Here is a 21,437-nt window from a genome sequence, read left to right on the forward strand (position 1 = left end):
GTGGCACATGGCCTTAGTTGCTCTGCAGCATGTGGGATCTTCCCAGATCAGGGATCGAACCCACGTTCCCTGCATTGGCAGGTGGATCCTTAACCACTGCACCACCAGGGAAGCCCTGTGGGGGAGATTTTAAACTACAGATTCTGTATCATCTCTAGTGAGTGGTCTGTTCAAATTATCTATTTCTTTTTGAGTCAGTTTTGGTGGCCTGTATATTTCTAGAAAGTTGTCCATTTCTTCTAGGTTGTCGAATTTATTGGCATATAATTGTTCATAGTATTCTCTTATGGTTTTTGTATTTGTACGGTGTCAGTTATTATGTCTCCTTTTTCATTTCTTATTTTGTTTATTTGGGTCTTCTCTCTCTTCTTCTTGGTGAGCCTGGCCAGAGGTTTGTCGATTTTGTTTACCCTTTCAAAGAACCAGCTCTTGGTTTTATTGATTTTTTCTATTGTTTTTAAATCTCTATTTATTTCCTCTCTGATGTTTATTATTTCCTTCCTTCCGCTGACTTTAGGTTTTGTTTGTTCTTTTTCGAATTCTTTTTTTTTTGGCGGTATGCGGGCCTCTCACTGTTGTGGCCTCTTCCGTTGCGGAGTGCAGGCTCCAGACGCGCAGGCTCAGCAGCCAGGGCTCATGGGCCCAGCCGCTCCAGAGCATGTGGGATCTTCTCAGACCGGGGCACGAACCCGTGTCCCCTGCATCGGCATGCGGACTCTCAACCACTGCACCATCAGGGAAGCCCCGCTGGTAGCATTTTACACAAAGAAAATAAGAAGCCATGTTTTACATGATTTGTGGTACCCTGTTTTTCAAGTATGTTAATCTCATCCTATATCTGCTTGCCTTAGACTGGTAGTCATATAGGCTCAAACACATTGGAGGAACTGAAAAAAAAATCTATTTTTCTTACTCTCCTACCCCACATTTTATGATTTTGATGTCCTCTTTTACATCTCCACGTTCATCCTTTTGCTGTTCATGGTGGTTATCATCACTTTCACAGAAATTTTTAACTTTTTAAAAAATCTGGGTACTGGCTTATTTAGGTGATTTGTTCTGCAATTGTGATTTTCTCTTTCCTATATACTTTGACCTTTTGTATTTAGAGAAGACTTTTCAGTACTTCCCTTAGCATTTAGCATTGCTGTATTTTTTTAGTTTTTGCTTGGCTGAGAAATTCTTTCTCTCTCCTGCTATTCCAAATGATAATCTTGCTGGATAGAGCATCCTAGGTTGCAGATTTTTCCCTTTCAGGACTTCGAATATATCTTGCCACTCCCTTCTGGCCTGCAATGTTTCTGTAGAGAAATCAGCTGATAGCCTTATGGGAGTTCCTTTGTGATTAACTCTTTGTTTTTCTCCTATTGCCTTTAGAATCCTCTCTTTAACATCTGCCATTTTTATTATAATAGGTCTTGGTGTAGCTCTGTGTGGGTTTACCCTGTTTGGGACCCCTTGTGCTTCCTGTACCTGGATATCTGTTTCCTTCTTTAAGTTTGGGAAGTTTTCAGCCATCATTTCTTCAAACACATTTTTGATCCCATTTTCTCTTTCTTCCCCTTCTGGAATCCCTATTAGGTGTAGATTGGCATGCTTTATGTTATCCCACAGGTCTCTTATATTGCTTTCATTTTTTTTCATTTGGCTTTCTGTCTGCTCTCCTGATTGGGTGATTTCCATTATTCTATCTTCCAGGTCACTTATTCATTCTTCTGCACTATTTACTCTGCTACTCATTGCCTTTAGTTCAGTTTTTGTCTTGGCAAATGAGTTTTCTAATTTTTCTTGGTTGCTCTTTATAGTTTCTAGTCCCTTTTTACAATAGTCTGCATTTCTGTCAATAGTCTTTCTTAATTCCTTCAGTATTTTCATTATCTCCTTTGAGCTATTGGTGTCTATTAGACCAAAGAGGTGTGCTTCATTGTTTGTTTCTTTCAGGGGAATTCTCTTGGGCTTTTAATTGGGAGTGGTTCCTCTGCTTCTTCATTTTACTTATATTTCTCTTATTCTGTGAGTTTAGGAGAAACACTTTTATCTCCTGTGGTGTGGAGGGATATCTGTATGTGGCAGTGTCCCTATGTAGCTTGTGTGGGTTTAATATTTTTGGTGCAAGGGCCGTTTTTAGTATGGATACCTGTTGCCTCTTTCCTCAGTGTGTGCTGGCTTGATAGGGGGTATGCATATGCGGTGGCTGGTGCGCGGTCGTGGGGTTCTTGCTGGCGGTGGTGGCTCATGCATGCCCCCAGAGCACACGATGGGAGCAGAGGTGGCTCATGACGGCTCCTGGAGCTCGTCTAGGTGATGTCCTGCCTCCTGAGAGCTTATGCAGGGAAAAAAGCTGTAATGGCAGGTCCCACCCGTCCCGTTGTGCGTCGCCTACACAGTGGCACCTGGCCTCTAAGGTGGCCCAGGCTTCCTCCGTGTACACCCTCAGATGCCATTGCATCAGGCTTCAGCCCCTTCAGGCTATTTCTGCACAGCCCACCCCAGTCTTCTCCATGGGTCCGATCTCCACAGCCCAAGCTTCCACACCTAGATCGTACCGGCACTGGCGGATGCATATCTCAGGCTGGGGAGTGCAGAGCAGTGACACTGACCGTCTGTGCAGGTTTCTCTCCATTCTGGCTGCTGCAAACCAGTTGCTGCATTCTCCTCCAAGGCTCCTTAGCTCTCCCCTGTCCTGGCTGATCTATCCGCTGGTGAGGGGACTTCCCATGGTGCAGGAACCTTTCCTCTTTCACAGCTCCCTCCCAGCGGTGCAGGTCCTGTCCTGATTCCATTCTCACTTCCTTTTTTTTTTTTTCTTTTGTCCTACCCAGTTATGTGGAGATTTTCTTGCCCTTTTAGAGGTCTGAGATCTTCTGCCAGCGTTCAGTAGATATTCTGTGAGAATTGATCCACGTGTAGATCAATTTTTGATGTATTCGTGGGAGGAGGTGAGCTTCATGTCCTACTACTCTGTCATCTTGATCACTCCCTCTGCACCAATCTTGATATGTGTGGGTTTCTTACCCATTCTTTTCTTTACCATTTTACCATAAGCATTTTGCTTAGAATCATATTGAGCCGACACACACACATCAGTGTGACTCAATGCACAGCCTAGAATAGCACACACAGCCAGACACACACAAACACCTCTCTGTGACTCAATGCACAGTTTATACCAGCACACAAACACACACACACACCTCACTGTGACTCAATGCAAAGCCCATACCAGCAAAGACACACACACAAACACCTTACTGTGACTCAATGCACAGTCTATACCATCACATACACACTCAAACACACACACACACACACGGCTCACTGTGAGTCACTGCACAGTGTATGCCAGCACACACACACAACACACAGCTCACTGTGACTCAGTGCACAGCCTATACCAGCACAGTCACACACACACCCCTCACAGTGACTCAATGATCAGCCTTCACCAGCACACACACACACACACACATACCCACATCTAAATGTGACTCAATACTCAGCCTATACCAACACAGACACAGACACACACACACGGCTCTCTGTGGCTCATTGCACAGCCTGTACCAGCACACACACATGGCTCAATGTGACTCAATGTACAGTCTATACCAGCACACAGACACATGCACACACATACCTCAATGTGACTCAATGAACAGTCCATACAGGCAGATAAACACACACACACCACACACCTCACTGTGATTCAAGCTCAGACTATACCAGTCCCCCGCCACACATGGCTCACTGTGACTCAGTGCTTAGCCAATACCAGCACACACACGCACACGTGCATGGCTCAGTGTGAGTCAATGCACAGCATATACCAGCACACACACACACACACACACACATGCACGCACACACACACAGCTCACTGTAACTCTATGAACTGCCTATACCAGTGCGTGCACGCATACCCACAAACACACACACACACGGCTAACTGTCACTCAATGCACAGCCTACACCAGCACACGCATACAAACACATACACACACACAGGCACACACAGCTCATTGTGACTCAATGGTCAGCCTATACCAGTGCACACAAGTCACACTTGCATGGCTCTCTTTGGCTAAAAGCACAGTCCTTACCAGCACACACACACACACACACCACACAACTCACTGTGACTCAATGCTCACAGTATACCAGCAGACACACACACACACACACACACACACGCATGGCTCAATGTGACTTAATGCACAGATCATACCAGCACACACACACACAAACACACACGGCTCACTGTGACTCAGTGCACACTGTATACCAGCACACACGGCCACAAACACACAAGGCTCACTGTGACTCAGTGCACAGTCTGTAGCACCACACACACACACGCACCTCAGTGACTCAATGCAAAGCCCATAGCAGCACACACACACACATACACACACCTAACTGATTTAATGCTCCGCATATACCAGTGCACATACACACAGGCATGCACAGCTCATTGTGACTCAATGTGCAGTCCATAGCAGCACATACACAGACAGACAACACACCTCACCTTAAATCAATGCTCAGACTATAGCAGCCCCTAAACACACACACATACACACGGTGCACTGTGTCTCAATGCTCAGCCTATACCAGCACACACACAAACACACACACACACCCCAATGACTCAATGCAAAGCCCATACCAGCACGCACACAGATACACGCAGCTAAGTGTGACTCTATGCTCAGCCTATACCAACACACACACTGCACAGCCTGTACCAGCACAAACACATGGCTCACTATGATTCAATGCTTAGTCTGTAGCAGCACACACACACACACACACACACACACAACTCATTGTGACTCAATGCACAGCCTATAGCAGCACACACACAGAAACACAAACACACACAGCTCACTGTGACTCAATGCACAGTCTATATCAGCACTCACACACACACAACTAATTGTGAGTCAATGCACAGCATGTAGCAGGACACACACAGAATCACACACATACACCTCAGTGACTCAATGCAAAGCCCATACCAGCACTCAGAGACACATACACACACCTAATTGTGATTCAGTGCTCAGCCTATACCAGCACACACACACACACACACACCCATACTGTGACTCAATGCACACTCTACATCACCACATAGACACACACACACACACACGCAGCTCATTGTGACTCAGTGTACATTCCATACCAGCACAGACACAGATACACAACACACTTCACTCTAACTCAATGCTCAGACTATACCAGCCCACATGCCCATACACACAGAGGCAGACACATGGCTCAGTGTGACTCAGTGCACAGCCTACACCACACACATACAAACAGCACACACCCACACAGCTCACTGTGACTCAATGCTCAGTCTATACCAGCAGACACAATCATACACATCTCACTCTGACACAATGCACAGCCTATACCAGCACACACACACACATGCACGGCTCAATGTGACTTAATGCACAGACCATACCAGCATGCACACACACACACACACACACACACACACACACACAGCTCACTGTGATTCAAGGCACAGACTATACCATCACACACACACATACACAACTCATTGTGAGTCAATGCACAGCATGTAGCAGCACACACACAGAATCTCACACATACACCTCAGTGACTCAATGCAAAGCCCATACCAGCACTCACAGACACATACACACACCTAATTGTGAGTCAGTGCTCAGCCTATACCAGCACACACACACACATGCACGGCTCAATGTGACTTAATGCACAGACCATACCAGCATGCACACACACACACACACACACACACACACACAGCTCACTGTGATTCAAGGCACAGACTATACCATCACACACACACATACACAACTCATTGTGAGTCAATGCACAGCATGTAGCAGCACACACACAGAATCTCACACATACACCTCAGTGACTCAATGCAAAGCCCATACCAGCACTCACAGACACATACACACACCTAATTGTGAGTCAGTGCTCAGCCTATACCAGCACACACACACACACACACACACACACACACACCATACTGTGACTCAATGCACACTCTACACCACCACATAGACACACACACACACACACACACACGCAGCTCATTGTGACTCAGTGTACACTCCATACCAGCACAGACACAGATACACAACACACTTCACTCTAACTCAATGCTCAGACTATACCAGCCCACGTGCCCATACACACAGAGGCAGACACATGGCTCAGTGTGACTCAGTGCACAGCCTACACCACACACACACAAACAGCACACACCCACACAGCTCACTGTGACTCAATGCTCAGTCTATACCAGCAGACACAAGCATACACATGCATGGCTCACTCTGACACAATGCACAGCCTATACCAGCAGACACAATCATACACATCTCACTCTGACACAATGCACAGCCTACACCAGTACACACACACACATGCACGGCTCAATGTGACTTAATGCACAGACCATACCAGCATGCGCACACACACACACACACACACACACACACACACACACACACACGGCTCACTGTGATTCAAGGCACAGTCTATACCATCACACACACAGACACACAACTCATTGTGACTTAATGCACAGCCTATAGCAGCACACACACACACGGCTCACTGTGACTCAATGCACAGTCTATACCAGCACATGCACACACACACACCTCATAGTGATTCATTTCACAGTCTGTAGCACCACACACACAGACATACACACATACACCTCAGTGACTCAATTCAAAGAGGAAATAAAAAAATACCTAGAAACAAATGACAATGGGGACACGACGACCCAAAATCTATGGGATGCAGCAAAAGCAGTTCAAAGAGGGAAGTTTATAGCAATACAATCCTACCTTAAGAAACAGGAAACATCTCGAATAAACAACCTAACCTTGCACCTAAAGCAATTAGAGAAAGAAGAACAAAAAGTTGGCAGAAGGAAAGAAATCATAAAAATCAGATCAGAAATAAATGAAAAAGAAATGAATGAAACGATAGCAAAGATCAATAAAACTAAAAGCTTGTTCTTTGAGAAGATACACAAAATTGATAAACCATTAGCCAGACTCATCAAGAAAAAAAGGGAGAAGACTCAAATCAATAGAATTAGAAATGAAAAAGGAGAAGTAACAACTGACACTGCAGAAATACAAAGGATCATGAGAAATTACTATAAGCAACTATATGGCAATAAAATGGACAAACTGGAAGAAATTGACAAATTCTTAGAAAAGCACAACTTTCTGAGACTGAACCAGGAAGAAATAGAAAATATAAACAGACCACTCACAAGCACTGAAATTGAGAGTGTGATTAAAAATCTTCCAACAAACAAAAGCCCAGACCAGATGGCTTCAGATGGCTTCACAGGACCAGATGGCTTCACAGGAGAATTCTACCGAACATTTAGAGAAGAACTAACAGCTATCCTTCTCAAACTCTTCCACAATACAGCAGAGGGAGGAACACTCCCAAACTCATTCTACAAGGCTACCATCATCCTGATACCAAAACCAAACAAAGATGTCACAAAGAAAGAAAACTACAGGCCAATATCACTGATGAACATAGATGAAAAAATCCTCCACAAAATACTATCAAACAGCATCCAACAGCACATTAAAGGGGGCATACACCATGATCAAGTGGGGTTTATCCCAATATACACAAATCAATCAATGTTATACACCATGTTAAAAAACTGAAGGAGAAAAGCCATATGATCATCTCAATAGATGCAGAAAAAGCTTTTCACAAAATTCAACACTGATTTATGATAAAAACACTCCAGAAGTAGGCATAGAGGGAACTTACCTCAACATGATAAAGGCCATATATGACAAACCCACAGCCAACATCGTTCTCAGTGGTGAAAAAGTGAAACCATTTCCTCTAAGATCAGGAACAAGACAAGGTTGTCCGATCTCACGACTATTAGTCATCATACTTTTGGAAGTTTTAGCCACAGCAATCAGAGAAGAAAAATAAATAAACGGAATCCAAATCGGAAAAGAAGACATTAAGCTGTCACTGTTTGTAGATGACATGATAGTATACATAGAGAATCCTACAGATGCTACAGGAAAACTACTGGAGCTAATCAATGAATTTGGTAAAGTAGTACGATACAAAATGAATGCACAGAAATCTCTTGCAGTCCTATACACTAATTATGAAAAATCTGAAACAGAATTTAAGGAAACACTACCATGGACCACTGCAACAGAAAAAATAAAATACCCTGGAATAAACCTACCTAAGGAGATGAAAGACCTGTATGCAGAAAACTGTAAGACACTGATGGAAGAAATTAAAGATGATACAAATAGATGGAGAGATATACCATGTTCTTGGATTGGAAGAATCAACACTGCGAAAATGACTATACTACCCAAAGCAAGTTACAGATTCAATGCAATCCCTATCACACTACCAAGGGCATTTTTCACAGAACAAGCATAAAAAATTGCACGGTTTATATGGAAACACCAAAGACACCAAATAGCCAAAGCAATCTTGAGAAAGAAAAATTGAGCTGGAGGAATCATCAGGCTCCCTGACTTCAGACTATACTACAAAGCTACAGTAATCAAGACAGTATGGTTCTGGCACAAAAACACAAATACAGATAATGGAACAAGATAGCCCAGAGATAAACCCATGCACATATGGTCACCTTATTTTTGATAAAGGAGGCAAGAATATACCCTGATCCATAAGGGTCAAGCCCTGTGTCTGGGATGTAATAGTTGCTCAACACAGTTCTATTCTAATTCTAATAACTGCTCAAAGGAATTGAGGGCATGTTATGTATGAGGCGCTGAGCTGGGTACACTGCATGTTTTTCATGCAAATCTTCACCCCACCTCTGCAACGTGAGGATGATCTGTGGCCCCATTCTACATTTGGAGAATCTGAAGCTCAAGAGCGGTTAAATAACTTTCACAAAAACACACTGCAGAGATCTGTCCAGCTCTGGGGGCCACTAAAGGAGGCATTGGCTAAAAGCCTCTCTTTTCCCAGATATAAATACAAAGTTCTCTTCTTTCTTTCTCACAGTCCTGTAGCTGTGTGGTACAGGACATAGTTCCACTTATGTCTTGGTAGCCTTAACATTGTAAATGTCATATTTCAGCAGACCTTCCAAATGTCTCTAAATCATGTATCTGTATCTCCTTCTGTTGTGTGCAATTCCATCATTTGAATTGCTTTCTGTTTGTGCTTGTCAACGTCCTGCACTCCATCAGCAAAGCCCCTTGTAATGTCAGAAGGCTCTGAACTGAATTTTACAAATCTTCAAGGGATCAATATAGATGTTATACTGAAATGTTTTTCTTCACTTTTTGGCCTAAAGTTAAGAAAATGCTATTTGTCATGAATGTGTTATTCATGAATGGGGTTATTAATATCAATATAGGCTCAAGGATAACTTGAGTGGATAAAATAAATATGTTTCAGTTCTTTCTATTTGGCTTGACAATCTTTGCCCCAGGGTTAAGCAAATACATAAAAAATCTCTGGAAAGTATGAATGGAAGCGTGCATTTTACCTTTTTGGGGGTTGTGATCAATGTGGATTTTGCTCCTTTTTAAGAAGTTTTCCCTTCCTGAGTGTCTGCCTATGGCCAATGAGTAAATCCACACAGTAGTGTTAGGAAGAAGATGCTCCTGGGAGATTGTGGCAGGTACGCCGGTAAAGAGTAAAGATGCAATGGGCTCTGAAAACTACACCCTACATCCTCTTCGGAATGGATAACAAACAGTGGAAGAGGGAAAAGCAGAAACTTTGTGACATCCGGCAGGACGGAGAAGAGGCCTGTTTAACTGTATTTGTTCAATATCTCTCATTATATTTTTAATGACCTATGTGTCAACATCAGCCAAACAGAGATCTCTTTGGCAACTGTTGGACTAATTATTATAGCCAGCTATTAGAATATTTTATTTACATACTTTGGTTAAAGTGCAACTTAAATATATAAACATTATACTGTCACGTGTATCATACATGATATATTATCATATATATCATATATCATACATCATATATTATCAGATGTATCATATAGCATCTGTAATATATGTATTATATATTATCATACATCATATGTATCATATGCCATGTATAATATATTAATTATCATATATATCATGAATATATTATATCATATATATAAATTGTGGAAACCCCTCCAGGTTCTCTATTTTTGCTCTGGTTAGAGACTCACAGCAATAGTTGTGTACTGTGTTGGGACCAACACTCTAATCACTTTATTGAAAACCAATTTGGATATTTCAAGGAGTAGGTGACATTCTGATAATTCTTTATTGCTGCCTTAGATCCCATAGAGAACAGATTGTTTATTTTAAGCAAATAAGGGATGAATAAATAAAACTGGGGGCACGAGAACAATCCTTCCATCGGATGTCATTTACTCTGTCATCGAACAGAATGTACTGAGTGTCTAATAAATACAAGCACTGGTCTAGGGTGTATATTTTTCTCCTATAAAATGATGGAGAAAGGGCTTCCGTGGTGGCACAGAAGTTAAGAATCCGCCTGCCAATGCAGGGGACATGGGTTCAAACCCTGGTCCGGGAAGATTCCACATGCTGTGGAGCATCTAAGCCCATGCACCACAACTACTGAGCCTGCGCTCTAGAGCCCGCGAACAACAACTACTGAAGCCCGTGTGCCACAACTACTGAACCTGCGCTCTAGAGCCTGCGAGCCACAACTACTGAGCCCACGAGCCACAACTACTGAAGCCTGCACGCCTAGAGCCCATGCTACGCAACAAGAGAAGCTACCATAGTGAGAAGCCCGCACACCGCAACGAAGAGTAGCCCCTGCTCGCCACAACTAGAGAGAGCCCACATGCAGCAATGAAGACCCAATGCAGCCAAACATAAAAAATAAAATAACTAAAATTGTATTTTAAAAAAGGATGGAGAAAAAACTACATGCCTGTTGCCTGGTCAGCCTTTTTGATCACTTTTTGTTACAGTGTCTGTTGGTTTAGTGTACTGTTTGGTTAAATACCACTCCCACGATTTTCTGCTCTGTGTTGCCAATTGAGACCTCTGGTGGCCAGTTTTTATTCATTTCTCCAAATGCACTGCATCAAAGCTTTTAGTTGCATTTACTCAGTTGTCAGTTCAGGATGTTTGGTGATAACTCATGGCACGCTTTTTGCTTACAAGTTGTCACGTTTACCAATGAGATGACTTCATTATGCGGTGTGCTCCGCCCTGGTTCCTGTCGGCACTGCTTACGGACGCCTACCAGAATGCCTGCGCCGAAGCCGCCGGGGCCCTGGGGTCACTCGGAAGGACTGCCCCATGGCTCCTTCTGGTCAAGCCCAAGAGCCAGGTCCACTCCCTGCTTCCCTCACCGTATGGGGCCTTGTACTTGCTGGATGCTGTATCATTGCTGTGTCCTTCCTTGTTTTCTGATGATTTTTTTTTCACAGGCTCCACTGGAGAACTTTTAAAGCATGAGAGCTCTAGCACCCATTTAGAAGGCTCTGCTGGTCCCCAAAGAACCAGACCAAAGAGGCAGCCCTGTCCCCCTATCATGAGGGACAGAAGTTCTTCTGCATTTACTCACTCATCCACAGATTCTCTTACCCTAGGATGCCCTGGGGAATACAAGATGATGACAGATGTACAGTCTTTTTCTTTTTCATAGAAGTATAATTGATTTACAATGTTATATTAGTGTTACTTGTACAGCATAGTGATTCAGTATTTTTGAAGATTATACTCCATTATAAGTTATTACAAGATAATGGCTGTAATTCCCTGTGCTACAGAAAACATCCTTGTTGTTATCTATTTTATACATAGTAGTTTGTATCTGTTAATCCCATACCCCTAATTTGTCCCTCCCCACTTCCTTCTCCCCTTTGGTAACTATAAGTCTGTTTTCTGTAAGTTTGTCTGTGAGTCTGTTTTTGTTTTGCATGTACATTCATTTGCATTATTTTTAGAGTCCACATACAAGTGATATTACACAATATCTGTCTTTCACTGTCTGACTTATTTCACTAAGCATAATTTTTCTGGGTCCGTTCATGTTTCTGCAAGTAGCAGAATTTAATTCTTTTTTATGGTTGAGTAGTAGTCCATTGCTGGCTCATATGGCAACTCTAGTTTTAGCTTTTTGAGGACCCTCCATACTGTTCTCCATAGTGGCTGCACCAATTTACATTCCCATCAACAGTGTAGGAGGGTTCCCTTTTCTCTACACCCTCGCTAACATTTGTTATTTGTAGACATTTTCATGATGGCCGTGCTGACTCGAGTGACGTCATACCTCATTGTTGTTTGGATTTGCATTTCTCTAACAACTGACAATGCTGAAAATCTTCTCAGGTGCCTGTTAGACATCTGTATGTCTTTCTTTTTGGAAAAATGTCTCTTTAGGTCTTCTGTCCATTTTTTTATTGCATTGTTTGCTTTCTTGGTATTGAGCTGTATGAGCTGTTTATATATTTTAGATATTAACCCCATGTTAGTCTCATCATTTGCAAATAATCTCTCCCATTCCTTACAGTCTTATATTTAGATGAAACATGTGAATTTTTACTCATTATAGAATGGGCGTTGTCATGGTGACATGTACGTCAATGAGTTCTTATTAATACAGAAACTATCTAATGATATGGCAAATACTTAAAAGTACTGCTGTTAATTATTCGTGAACATTAATGGATCCCATCCGAAAAGCACAGCAACTCCTTCAACTGCTGAATTGTTTAAATTTTTTTTAAATTGTATATTGTAAATTTGTAGATTTCGGTGTTTTTGAGGAAGTAGATTAATTTCCTACTTAAAAACCATATCAAGGGCTTCCCTGGTGGCGCAGTGGTTGAGAGTCCGCCTGCCGATGCAGGGGACACGTGTTCGTGCCCCGGTCCAGGAAGATCCCACATGCTGCGGAGCGGCTGGGCCCGTGAGCCATGGCCGCTGAACCTGCGCGTCCGGAGCCTGTACTCTGCAGTGGGAGAGGCCACAACAGTGAGAGACCCACGTACCGCGAAAAAAAAAAAACATATCAAGAAATACAAGTCCATTAAAGGGTTAACATAGATGAAACGTACCCTATATTTTATTTTATAATTCTAGTAATAACTCAAAAGTTTAAATAAATGTATATATTTTCATTATTTTTTATAAAGCACTCACTACTGCCAATTAATATTTTGATAAATCCTTTGCTCTGATTCTTTGTAATATACCCCGTGTTTTCCTTGTTCACATGAGAAACAGATTTGAAAAATATATATGTTTATTTTCATGAACCCAACAGCAAAATGCTTAGGTTGGGGTGATCTTTGTTTGTGAGTCTGTCTGTTTGTTTTCTCTGAATGCTAGTGACAGGGGGTGGTGGATTCCAAAGAAGTGGTAGTCACTCATGAGGTGACCAAAGAAGAAAGTGCCGACCAGGATTGGTGCTCGCTCCCCATCAAACCAACCACCATGGGTGGTCAGAACAGGGAAATGGCAATCGATATTTTACGTCTTGAAAAATATTGAGATAAAACTAAGCTATTTATTGGGAATTCCTTGCAGTCCAGTGATTAGAACTCCACGCTTTCACTGTTGAGGGCTCGGATTCATTCCCTGGTTGGGGAACTAAGATCCTGCAAGCCAAAAAAAACAACAACAAAAAACCCAAAAAACAAAAACCAGACTAAGCTATTTATGTACTTAAACTGAGTCATCCTGCATAAACAAATTAAGATAGCAAAACACATATACCCAAATTATTTATTGTACAAATCATAATTTATCTTTAAATGGCCATGAATTTGGAAAAAGAAATCTCCCTCCCCCACTTTCTTTTCTTTCAGCTAAGGTAGAAATGCGTGTTGGAAATTTCTTCTCCACTGGCGACATCGACCCTGTTCCCCAGATGATTGAGAGAGATGTCAGAATTTTATGCATTAAGCAGATATGCAAGACTTTATAAATAAATGCTTATGATTAAAGCAATCTCGATACAAATTACTTTCCTCACAACTTAAGCTGGTCACAGTACCTTTAAATTCAATGGTAAACCCCGACAAGCCCACAGAAGCATCGCTGCGAAATGCCAGAAAGACACTATTTCCACTACTCTCAATTCTTTCTGGGGCTTGAGAGCCCTGGAAACTTCCAATGAGAGGGCTGTTGGAATCCTCTCCTTCATAGATATTTAGGAAATCATAGCTGGGCTCCATGTTGAAACTAAAAGGAAAGAATATTAATTAGATTATGCACCTAATATATGTGTCTCTTAACTTCCAGACTAGAAAGTCTCTGAGAGCACATAGTGATTTTATTTGCCTTTGTAAAGTAATTTTGAAAAATTAGGACAATCCAAAAGTTAAATATAATAATAATCAAAATGGCAATAAATAACAATTATAATGAATACTATTAGTATTTTATAGCATCACCAACATCTTCAATACAGTATGATTTTGAAGATAATCTGAAAGAAAATGAACCCTTATAACAGAGATATAGTATGTCTTCCCTATAACCATGGTATTTCTAATGAAATGCAGTTTGAAAGAATGGGGTTCAGAAGGGATGCATTCCCACTGGTATTTGATTTTTATGTGAATATTTTTAGTTTTAATAACATATATCCTTGATGTTACTGACAATTCTTAAAGTTAAAAAATACTTTTGTTTGATTTTACTTTGAAAATTGTAATTGCTTCTATTTGCTTAGATAATTTGGCCAATAATAGCAGTCCCGACAATGGTACAAAGTATGGAAGTCAACTGCTTCACATCATTTCACCTTGATTGGATATTCCAATTTTCTCTTCCCCTCTCCCTCCCGCTCCCTCCCACTCTATTTCTCTCTGTCTCTCCTTACATTAATACCCTAATAATTTCCAAAGTCTAACAATTAACGCCCAAAGCTCTCAAGTGGGATGCAGCTTTAAATGTCTCTGCCATTTATAAGAAGGATGATGATAGTCTGGGAACTTTAAAAATATACCTCCTCTCAAGTGACAGATTGAACTTGGTTTACATGTCCAAGATCTCAGCGGGATCAGAATAAACAAACACACTAGACAGAGGTATTGATGTAATCCATTCTGACTTGCCCTCCTCTGTCCCTTCATCTCTAAATCAGGGCCTTTCGGGTCTTCAACATGGACCGACCCATGCAGCTTCCACTCTCTTTCCTTTCCCTTGACAGCATATTTGTATACAGGGATGGAGAGAGTCAGGAGGTTCTATAATCATGAACATGTGCTGTTGTTTAAGTGGCTTTAGTTTATCTGGATATTCAAGGGATACAACATGAACCCAAGGTCTTTCCAGAAGCTGCCCACTGCATTCTGAAGGATGTAGCACGGGGGACCAGCAAGGACCTGACGTTAGTATGATATCTGGACCTGCATTGCGCTGTCCCATTTCCTGTCAAGGTGCCCTCGCTCCCATGTGAGGTCCTGAACACATTTATTCAAGGAATTTGTCAGAGCTTTCAGAGTCTGTTTATCTGACAAGTTCCCTGAAGTTGGAAATGAAGAAAAAGTGAAAGACTGGAGTGACTAAAGAGTGAGAAAAGAGGCCAAGAGGAACTGCATCAACCAAACAGAATTTGGTTGGAATAACAATTTTATTTGGAATAGTTTGCAAGGACGTTATTAGACTCTGGTCATGCTGTACCCCCGATAACTGGCATAACTAATTATTATGATAGATTATTTTTGAACATGGAAGTACTATCAGGCACAAACAAACATATTCTAACTACCCTCTCCTTTTGGATGTGCCGTCACACACACATAGAAGTCTGAAGTGATATTTACAATTAATGATGGTTCCTTTGGTTAAATCCTGTCTTATTTCTACCTATACCAGACGCACAGATCTACAAGCCCCAATAACAGGCCAAAGTCTGGCCATGCTTTTAAACCAAATTTAATTTTTGTTCCAATGTGTAAGTCGCATCAGCCCCACAGTCTATAGAAGCCTGTGATAAAACACTCCTCCCCGAAAACCCCCCGAGTACCAGGGTGAGCCTTGAAGCTCATATGTGCTTGACAGGTCATGTCATTCTTTGCCTTCCTTGTTAGTAATGCCGGGCTCCCCTCCCCTCTCCACACCTGACTGCAGTCACACTCTTTAAACAGTGCATCCTGGGAAGCCTGTATCAACACCAGCTTCTTTGACTGGGTCCTTGAGCATCTTTGTTCCCATCTGGTACTTCTGGCTTCCTCCTTCTTTCTACTAAGTAGATCTAGGAGCTGAGGTCCCAGGAAAACTCCCACCTAAGCACACACAAGTTGTCCATTCCTTAGAACATGTCACAGGTACGTGATTTTCTGTGACACCGGGTCAGCTAATGATTCCAAACTCTTAGCGTCGGAAGAAAACTTGAAGATTTTCTAGGTCAACCTTCTTCCAGGGAAGTGCACAAAATTAAGTGAGAAAACTTCTTGTGTGAAACTGCCTTATATATTAACAAGGAATTACATTTTGGGAACCTTGATAATGAGTCACCGTGACCCAAGGGAAGGTAGGAAACTCCTACGAAAAGGCTCTGTGTTCTCTAAAAGGTTTTTAATTGTTAATTTACTTTTAATTTCCTGGTAGCAGAGGTGTCTCCTGGTTTTAAGGAAGGCGCTGCTAGAATTTAGCATTAACAAAACCCATAAAGATATTCAAAAACATAGCCAGCAAATGTTCACAGCTTTTGTATAATAGCTGAGTGGCATAGCTGAGTGGCATAATAAAGTATTCATCATTTGGTAAATTTATAGCAGCTTGAGTAAATTCAGGAAATGATGGCTTATTAAACCACTTAAAATTCAGAATCACAGAGGTTTAAAATTATACTGACTCGTATCTCATCAGGAGGAGAAAGTGAAGGAAGATAAGCAAAACCAGGCCTGAAATATTGATGCAAACATCTCAAGAAAAGAAACTTGTTCAATTGACAGATAAATAAATCTAATCAGACCACTTTGCCTTGGAGAGCTAAGAGACCAACAGAACAGTATATAGAACCACTTCTCTTTTAAAATACCACTTCATTTACTTCAAAAATCAAAATGTGAATTTGGAAAAGATCATGGGATTTAGAAAAATTCAATTATTTATACCATATATTAATAATGTGAGAGTTCTATGGAATTTATATTTATAATATAATCATATTAACTTATGATTTGAACTTTTACCATTTAGTGTAGCAGAAAGAAGTTAGCATTTTTTTTAAACAACTAATTTTTATTAAATCAGGCTTAACAGTAATGAAATTTGGGGAACTTTTGTTTTCAGAGTTCTGCCAAGTCTTGACTATCTTAATGATAATAACAATACTACCTTTGGGAATGTCAGACAGGATATACTATGGAAATGAATCAGCACACACACATTAACAGAAATATTAGACATCAATGAGAAATTATACTAAGTATATCTATATCACTTTATTTTCGCTTTTCTTTGAAAATTCTGTAAATTGAGCCCTCTCGTGTGGAACACACTGTGTGCAAGATAGTATTTAAAAGCAATTCTTGCCACATCATGTGTATCCTAATGTAAGTAGAATGCTGGAAAGCAAAATAATCTATTTCCATTTTGTAATGCAGCCTGATGTAGAACCTGTTAGACGCAAGACCACAAGCTTTGCTAGATGTAAAACTGAAGACCCCTAAAGGGATAAATGAAGTAATCTTTAGGTATGACATTTAAAGTCTTATTAGGTGAGCCATGGCTGCTGGGCCTGCGCGTCCGGAGACTGTGCTCTGCGGAGGGAGAGGCCACGACAGTGAGAGGCCCAGGTACCGCAAAAAAAAAAAAAAAAAAAAAGCCCAAGACCAGATGGCTTCACAGGCGAGTTCTATCAAATAGAGAAGAACTAACACCTATTCTTCTCAAACTCTTCCTCATTATACGAGGCCACCATCACCCTGATACCAAAACCAGACAAAGATGTCACAAAGAAAGAAAACTACAGGCCAATATCACTGATAAACGTAGATGCAAAAATCCTCAACAAAATACTAGCAAACAGAATCCAACAGCACATTAAAAGGATCATACACCATGATCAAGTGGGGTTTATCCCAGGAATGCAAGGATTCTTCAATATACACAAATCAATGTGATACACCATATTAACAAATTGAAGCAGAAAAACCACATGATCATCTCAACAGATGCAGAGAAAGCTTTCAACAAAATTCAACACCAATTTATGATAAAAACCCTCCAGAAAGTAGGCATAGAGGGAACTTACCTCAACATATATGCCATATATGACAAACCCACAGCCAACATCCTCTTCAATGGTGAAAAACTGAAACCGTTCCCACTAGAATCAGGAACAAGACAAGATTGCCCACTCTCATCAGTATTATTTGACATAGTTATGGAAATTTTAGCCACAGTAATCAGAGAAGAAAAAGAAATAAAAGAAATAAAAGGAATCCAAATCAGAAAAGAAGAAGTAAAGCTGTCACTGTTTGCAGATGACATGATACTATACACAGAGAATCCTAAACATGCTATCAGAAAACTACTAGAGCTAATCAATGAACTTGGTAAAGTAGCAGGATACAAAATTAATGCACAGAAATCTCTTGCATTCTTATACACTAATGATAAAAAATCTGAAAGTGAAATTAAGAAAACACTCCCATTTACCATTGCAACAAAAAGAATAAAATATCTCAGAATAAACCTGCTCAAGGAGACAAAAGACCTGTATGCAGAAAATTATAAGACATTGATGAAAGAAATTAAAGATGATACAAACAGAAGGAGAGATATACCATGTTCTCAGATTGGAAGAATCAACATTGTGAAAATGACTCCACTACCCAAAGCAATCTACAGATTCAGTGCAATCCCTATCAAACTACCACTGGCATTTTTCACAGAACTAGAACTAAACATTTCACAATTTTTATGGAAACACCAAAGACCCCAAATAGCCAAAGCAATCTTGAGAAAGAAAAACGGAGCTGGAGCAATCAGGCTCCCTGACTTCAGACTATACTACAAAGCTACAGTCATCAAGACAGTATGGTACTGGCACAAACACAGAAATATAGATCAATGGAACAGGGTAGAAAGCACAGAGATAAACCCAGTTACATATGGTCACCTTATCTTTGATAAAGGAGGCAAGGATATACATTGGAGAAAAGACAGCCTCTTCAATAAGTGGTGCTGGGAAAACTGGACAGCTACATGTAAAAGAATGAAATTAGAGCACTCCCTAAGACCATACACAAAAATAAACTCAAAATGGATTAAAGACCTAAATGTAAGGCCAGACACTATCAAACTATTAGAGGAAAACATAAGCAGAACTCTCTATTCCATAAATCACAACAAGATCCTTTTTGACTCACCTCCTACAGAAGTAGAAATAAAACCAAAAATAAACAAATGGGACCTAATGAAATTTCAAAGCTGTTGCACAGCAAAGGAAACCATAAACAAGATGAAAAGACAACCCTCAGAATGGGAGAAAATATTTGCAAATGAAGCAACTGACAAAGGATTAATCTCCAGAGTATACAAGGAGCTCATGCAGCTCAATATCAAAAAAGCAAACAACCCAATCCAAAAGTGGGCAGAAGACCTAAATAGACATTTCCCCAAAGAAGATATACAGATCGCCACCAAACACATGAAAGAGGGCTCGACGTTCACTGCAGCTCTTTTTACAGTAGTCAGGAAATGGAAAAAACCTAAGTGTCCATCAACAGATGAATGGATAAAGAAGATGTGGCACATATATACAATGGAATATTACTCAGCCATAAAAAGAAATGAAATTGAGTTATTTGTAGTGAGGTGGATGGACCCAGAGTTTGTCATACAGAGTGAAGTATGTCAGAAAGAGAAAAACAAATACCGTATACTAACACATATATATCTAATCTAAAAAAAAAACGAAAAGTCACAAAGAACCTACGGGCAGGACGGGAATAAAGACGCAGACCTACTAGAGAATGGACTTGAGGACACGGGGAGGGTGAAGGGTAAGCTGGGACAAAGGGAGAGAGTGGTATGGACTATATACACTACCAAATGTAAAACCGATAGCTAGTGGGAAGCAGCTACGTAGCACGTGGAGATCAGCTCGGTGCTTTGTAACCGCCTAGAGGGGTGGGATAGGAAGGGTGGGAGGGAGGGAGACGCACGAGGGAGGGGATATGGGGATATCTGTATATGCATAGCTGATTCACTTTGTTATAAAGCGGAAACTAACACACAATTGTAAAGCAATTATACTCCAATAAAGATGTTAAAAAAAGAGAGAGAAAAATAGGAGTCAGCATTTGTCTCTCAAGTTATAATGTTTGAGGACAATGGTTACATACAATTTCACATCTTTACTAAAGGAAGGATTGCGTACAAACTCTCTGTGCTCATGATGAAGCAATGACAAAAACACAAAACAACACATAAGATTCGGGGGCTGGCTACCGTGGGGCCCCTGCAAAGCCAACCTGCATACTCGGACCCAGCACCTCTATCCTCCTCTGGTCGGATGCTGTTTCCACCTTGTCGTCCTGAGATAACTTTGGGGGAATGCATGCCTGACATCCCTCATCCTGGGACCCATCTGAGATGAGCTGGTGAGCAAATTACATGTGGAGGGAGCCTGCAGGAGGCGTCGGAAAGACATGGAATGGGAGGAAGACCAAAGACGGAAGGGGAGGGGCGCCCACGTTCTCTCTCTTCCGACAGCTCTCCATCCTTTCTCTGAGCTTAAACGTGTCTGTCTTACGACCTAATGACAAAAGAAAACACCACGAAGGGAAGCACCCGCTGACTTAGTTCACAGGTGTACTTACGGACACAGACTGGGGTGTGTCCGGACCACTTGGGGTCTTGCAAGCATATCCGGACGGAAGTCCCCACAAGCCGGAAACCGGGGTTTGCACTGATAAACCACGGTGTCCCTGTAACTGAAGCCGTCGCCGCTGATGTGGCCGTTCACGATGGGATCCGGGCAGCCTCAGAGGCCCGCTGAAAAACAAGCAAAACCAACAAAAACACGCTGGAGAGCTTGTCTTCTATAAAAGTACCACATTTGTGGGTAAACAAGAGAGTCCCACGGTATAGCACGGGGAACTCTATTCAACGTCCTGGGATAAACCAGAATGGAAAAGAATATACAAAAGAATACATATGTATATGTATAACCGGGTCACAATGCTGTACAGAAAAAATTAACACACCATTGTAAATCAAGTATACTCCAGTAAAAAAAATCTAAAATAATAAAAGTACTCCATTCAAACTTAGTTTATTGTCAAGTGATTGAGAGCACTGAATGCAAACATTATTGGAATTTTTTCCACTTATATATTTTCTATTTGATAAGAGTTTTCTTCAACTCATTAATTTTTCTTAACAATTGTGGGTAACATAAGTAAT

The sequence above is a fragment of the Grampus griseus genome (genome assembly GCF_964374135.1).
Source record: "Grampus griseus genome assembly, chromosome: Y".
Classification (NCBI taxonomy): domain Eukaryota; kingdom Metazoa; phylum Chordata; class Mammalia; order Artiodactyla; family Delphinidae; genus Grampus; species Grampus griseus.